The 5,944-nt window shown below is 34.3% G+C and overlaps 1 long non-coding RNA gene across 1 annotated transcript; it reads right to left on the minus strand.

Annotated features, from left to right (window-relative positions):
- Positions 1-5,074: 5,074 nt before the first annotated feature.
- On the minus strand, positions 5,075-5,944 carry LOC129374369 (uncharacterized). The gene is made up of 3 exons (XR_008607495.1): positions 5,849-5,944; positions 5,709-5,789; positions 5,075-5,539 (listed from the first exon to the last, which is right to left on the minus strand). It is a non-coding gene; the product is annotated as an uncharacterized LOC129374369 (long non-coding RNA).

The raw sequence follows: 5,944 nt of genomic DNA on the forward strand, positions 1-5,944 counted from the left end.
TCTCTGTTCTACTTCATGTTTGATATGCACCATGACCTACAAAGGCTTAGAAAAAATTTTCTTGAAGAAATTGATGGCTCTTCTAATCCTATTTAATGATTAACAGAAAATATTTTCTCTGGATGTTGTCTTACCAATCTGTTGTGTAGTAGCATTCAAACATGTCTGTATCACCTGCCAAGAATTATAAGAATGATAATTTCCTGAAAAATATGTTCCCTTATATAAAGGTGACCAAAGTCTGAACTTTATCTTTAATCTGAATTAAAACCTAAACTGAGTCAAAAGTGGTGATCCTCACTGCTACCTGCAAAACCCTAGCTGGCAAGTCCTCAGGTGTGATCAAGTTCACAGTAAGATCTGACAAGAAACTTATCCCAACACTCTCCAATTGTAAATAATTCACTTAACAAGACTCTAGTAATAAATAAACTCGACATTGGCAAGGATGCAATCCTCTTTCTTCTAAAAAATAGACAAAGATCTTTTTCTAATTGTTTTATATCAGTGAGATATTTCTTTTTATATTAAATCCTTACACTTCCTTTGCATTACGACGTTTTCAAAAAGTCACTTAGTTGAAAAACTTCCAGATAATAAAGCTCGCTAATAAAACGGTGAACATTGAATTTTAAAGTCTAGACATCGATTATTGTTCAGAAATACCTCCCTAATAAGAGTTAAATATTAAATATTAAAATAACAATAGATGGAGGAATAAGTCCAGCACTGATGTTTTTCAACACCAACGTACAACACATGCACCCGCTTCAGATGTTATCAACCCGACCCGAGGCACAAGGTCGATAACATCCCTTAGTTGTTATCAATGGGGCTGATAACCACTGATAATTCCATGGATTGATAACAATAACGTCCGAAGCAGGTGACTCAGGTATGGAATAAACTAATAACTTCTCTCTGCAAAATACAAGAGCTTATTAACAAATAGAATTCAACCCTGCAGTTAACATACTGAAATCAACAAACTCTCTAAGCTAATAACACTCAAATAAACTAAGTAAAAGATTAAAGGCCAACGATTTAGTGTATTGTCATTCAAGATGTCAGCTTCATCAATATATGTAGAAGCTAATGTTTTGCTGTTTTATGCACTCTTTTAAATCCATCTACTTTAAACCATTAACAGCAAGACTAATTATTTATGAAGGCCAGCAGTTTGCTACTGCTGGCTGTTGCACAAATATTTACTAGCATGAATAGAGGGAAGCTATTTTATGGAATAGATGAGCATGGCTACTTGAGGCTAAAGGTACAGACATTTAGCACATTTAGGACTATTTTATATAGCTTTTCACAAAGAAAAGAAGGAAAAACTGTAGCAAACTCTTCTTGCATCAATGAAATGATTGTCAGTCATGCACTGACAGTAAATTGTATAAATAAGAGGAGTGGTCTCAGGTTCTCTCTTGACATCATCCTCATACACAGTGGGATGACAAAGAGAGCCAAAGTGGAAAGTGGATAATGCAATGCATTATGGAATTAGTAGTTCTTATGCCAGTCCATTTGCTTCTGTAATTCAGTCCTTTGTGACTGAAAGCCAAACATTTGCATACAACTCAATATCTGGACCCAGCAGAAAGGAATACAACATAACAGATGCCATCAACACTGGTCCTTCAGAAAGTGATTTCAATCCTTTTAAATTATTACTGTTACTTTCAGACCTATCTTGTATCACGTGTTACCTAATCTGTTAGTTTATGAGTTACTAAAGCTGATAATATAATTTTATATCAAACTTTCCATGGGTTAGTGCGTCATCAACATGTTATGTAAGTGTAATCAAACTTTTTTAAATAGGTAGCAGTAAAAGACTAAAACAGAAATCTTGTGACTAGAGTAAGGGTTTCCCAAAATATATGCTTCCCTGAAGATAAAAGTGAATAAAGTCTCCTTAGAGAACAAACAATATAATTTAGACAATGTTCTTTTTTCCAGAAAGTGATTGAGCAGCTTTTATCATCTACAAAAAGAAAAGAAGAATTTTGTCCTACTTTGAAATCCATATATATATATACTTAGATGTGTGTCAGTTAAAACAAACTCTGCAGATTAGTTTCTGTTGTTTGTCTTCTATTAGCTTGAATTAAGTGGTTACTATAAAGTTTGAAAGGAAAAGGGAGAACTTACAATTTTTTTGTTTTATGTTTATTATTTATTCTTAATTCACTAAGTTACATCTTTAACCAGTTGATGTTAACAGTTTTCAGGGTTACAAATAAAATTACATCTAATTTTAATTAGTTCAAAATCAAACAATAATTGTTCAATCTATATGTCCCGTGAACATAACTATCTGAATTATGTGTTGTTGCAAATACAAGGAAATGTTTTTAGTTTCAAGGACAATATTTAATTTGGTGCAACTTTAAAAACATGAATGGAGGAACTGCTGTTGCAAAATGGTCAGACTTTGAGTAATGATGATTGGCAGCTTTATCAAAGGCACAATAGATGTACTTGTGTGAAATATCTCTCGACTAAGCAAGCTTAGTTGACTGATTAAACTTATCTTTAATAACACAAAGCTACATAATTTTTAAAATTTAATCATTAATACTTTCATAATGGAAATAGACTTAACTTACGCTTTTCCAGTCATTTTGACCACTCAAAGCGCAAAAACTTTACATTAAAGTCACATTCACAAACACATTTACACACTGATAGGTAATTTGAGGTTAAGTGCCTTGCCCACAGGCACATCGACATGTAGCAGGAGGAAGCTGGAATCAAACCTACAACCTTGTGATTGCAAGACGACCACTCTGCCACACAGCCGTAGTCACCTAACAAATTTGTCAAATCATAATTTCTTGGTTAATGTCTCATTGTCATCATAAAGACATTTCGAATAATGTCAGATATGTATTAAAAGTGCCTTGATTTACTGAATGACAATTTCCGAACTTCTCTGTTTGTTTTGAAACTCTGATTTTGGGTTTTAGACCGCTACATTAACAACAGCCATACATATTCATGAAGACTTACTCATGTTCATGATGGTCTTATTCACAACCCATCAAATAAAGTGTTACCCAGATTTCTTATTGTTCAATTCCTTTCTTAAGTTCAGTGTTTGAAATTTAAGTCAGTCAATCACGTCTCTGTCAACTTCAATGGCCATGTGTTTGAGATCCAAAACAGACTCTTAATCCAGTGCAAGGCAGGCTGTGGATCCAGCAAGTCCGAGGTATTCGTTGAAAACTGGAACTCTTTTTGAACTTGAAATATCAGATTAAGTTAACTTTTGTTTTCGACTAAGTTGTAAGAGATTTTTAATAATTATTTTTGTCAATATTTTTACAAGAAATAAAAGATTTTTTTCAATGAATCAAGTTGGAAGTATGTGCCAGAATCAACCAACTGTTACCACCCGCAACCTTTGTCGGAAATGTTTGGTTTTAGAACCTAGTCGCGACACTCAATAATGAAAAAGGGAATTACCAACATTACAGATTTGTATTCAGAAAGTTAACAAATATAGAAATAGGAGAGACTTTATTATCAATCAGAATACAAGGCAACATGTTTAACTCTCAGGAATACTTGCCATAATTTACATAAAATACAAACATTGAAGAGCAAAAACATTACTGGATTAGCAAATGCACTTTATAGGTATTTACAGCTTTATTCTACAGTTTACAATCTGCACCTTGTCTCTAGATAGAGAATAAAGTAACCATTATTTTACCAGTTTAAACAGGTGTGCTAGTAGATTACTTGCTTCTACATATTATTTATTTGCAAGCATAAATAATGCATGGAAGCAGGAGCAAACTTGTAAAATTCATATTGCTATTGATATATTTTTTATATGCTATTAGAAAAAACTGATAGTTATTGAGCACTAAATGGAGTTAACTGTTAAAGTTTTTTGCCTAATTTTGATCTACACGCGCACACATCTTAAGGTTCTTGTAAAAATAAAAACTGTTTTCAAGATTATTTTGCTTGCAGAAAGCCTGAAATAATATTCAAATGAGATGCATTTCTTCAATCAAATCTCTTTGAGCAACTAGAGAATGTTGCACCAATATTTCCTTTTTAAAGCACTTTTGAACCTAAAAATATAATTACCATAAATATGTTGCATGTTTTTTTTTTTACCATGATGTATGCATAAACTGTTTCACTCTGATATGCTCATGTTATAAAATTGTCATGCACAAAACAAACAAACACACAAATACACAAACAAAAAAAAGAACAGAAACAAAGAAGTATTTTTACTCTGAAGAAAACATTTCTTTGAATTTCAGGAAGTAGCCGTATGCCGAAGTAACTGCATCCTTACAAACAACATTTTACTGGTACCCACAGTGCCTTCATTGGTACCTGTGTTTAAATTAAAGAGCCAACAAATAAAAGAAAGAAAAAAAAAAATATATATATATAATTATTATTATTATATTTTTTTTTCGTTGTTTTTTTCTGTATATTATATATATATATATATATAAAAAAAAAAAAAATTCCCTTCTCACACCGCGGGTGGTTCTTATCCTCTGAGCTCGGGTCCTCTACCAGAGGCCTGGGAGCTTGAGGGTTCTGCGCAGTATCTTGGCTGTGCCAAGGACTGCACATTTCTGGACTGAGATGTCTGATGTTGTTCCTGGGATCTGTAGCCACTGCTCCAGTTTGGGGGTTACTGCCCCGAGGGCCGATGACCACAGGCACCACTGTGGTCTTCACCTTCCAGGCCCTCTCCAGTTCCTCCCTGAGGCCCTGGTATTTCTCTAGTTTCTCGTGCTCCTTTTCCTGATGTTGCAATCACTTGGTATTGCTACATCTACCACAACGGCTTTCCTCTGATGTTTATCCACTACGACAATGTCTGGTTGGTTCGCCATTACCATATATATATATATATATATATATATATATATATATATAAACCAGCAGAAACCAGCTGGGCCGAGGCCAGCCTTGCTCCTGCGAGCTGTTCAGTTCACAGTGTGTTCTGACTCTGCTTCAGCACTTATCTTTTTTATTAACACAATGTAAAGCAGGAGTGAAAGGAATGTGGGGCGCACTATATTAAAGAAGGGAGCCATTCTGATAAGAAGGAAGAAGGAACACAGGAACTAACATCCTACACACAGGTAGTTTCACAAGTAAGGGGTAGATAGGGAAACAGCTGCAAGGTTAAGAAAAAGCAAGTTTTGTCTTTCACATGGTTGACAAATTCATTAAACCTTAAATGAAAAACAATCTAGTTAAACTGCTAATGTAAGGATGATAAGAAACTTACTAATTTTGTTATGTTCGCTATGTAATGGAAATGGGTCACTCAGGTTTTGAAGTTTGGTTAGACTTTAGTTTTATTCACTTGTCTGAAGTTTCTTGGGAGTATGTGCCAAGCATCCATTCCAGGCTTGTGATTTTTCCAGTCAGGTTGAAGAGGAGGATTATTTAAAGCCATCAACTGACCCAACCAGTTGCACTCAGATCGCAAATCTTCCATCAAGTCTTCAGGTTTTACATTTTTGCATGTCGGGTCAGAAATCTATGAATGAGAAAACATTTACCTTTGTTTTTACGTTGAGCAAAAATGGATCATCAGTAATTGCTTTCCAACAGAAAAATGCAAAGTTTAGAAATCTGGTATAATTTAACTTCAAACAGTATAATGGCAGCAATGATAATATTTAGTAATGTTGTAGTTCTTAACAAACCTTTGAAAAGTGTTCCTCTGTCCTACTGTAGTAGAGAGCTTGCTGAAGATCCTGAACAGCAGACTGCTTGTACTGTCTCACCTGAAATAAGAAATGCTTTACAGCGGAAACTTACAACCCAACAGTTTCAGACATTGTACCTTTTGAGAATCTTCATTGCTGCATTTTCTTAGACAAATAAAGGCATCAATTTGGTCTCTCAGTTCTGTCACTTCCTCTTGTGCCTTTTAAAAGAC

Source organism: Poeciliopsis prolifica, unplaced genomic scaffold (assembly GCF_027474105.1).
Source record: "Poeciliopsis prolifica strain line A6 unplaced genomic scaffold, Auburn_PproV2 SCAFFOLD036, whole genome shotgun sequence".
Taxonomy (NCBI): domain Eukaryota; kingdom Metazoa; phylum Chordata; class Actinopteri; order Cyprinodontiformes; family Poeciliidae; genus Poeciliopsis; species Poeciliopsis prolifica.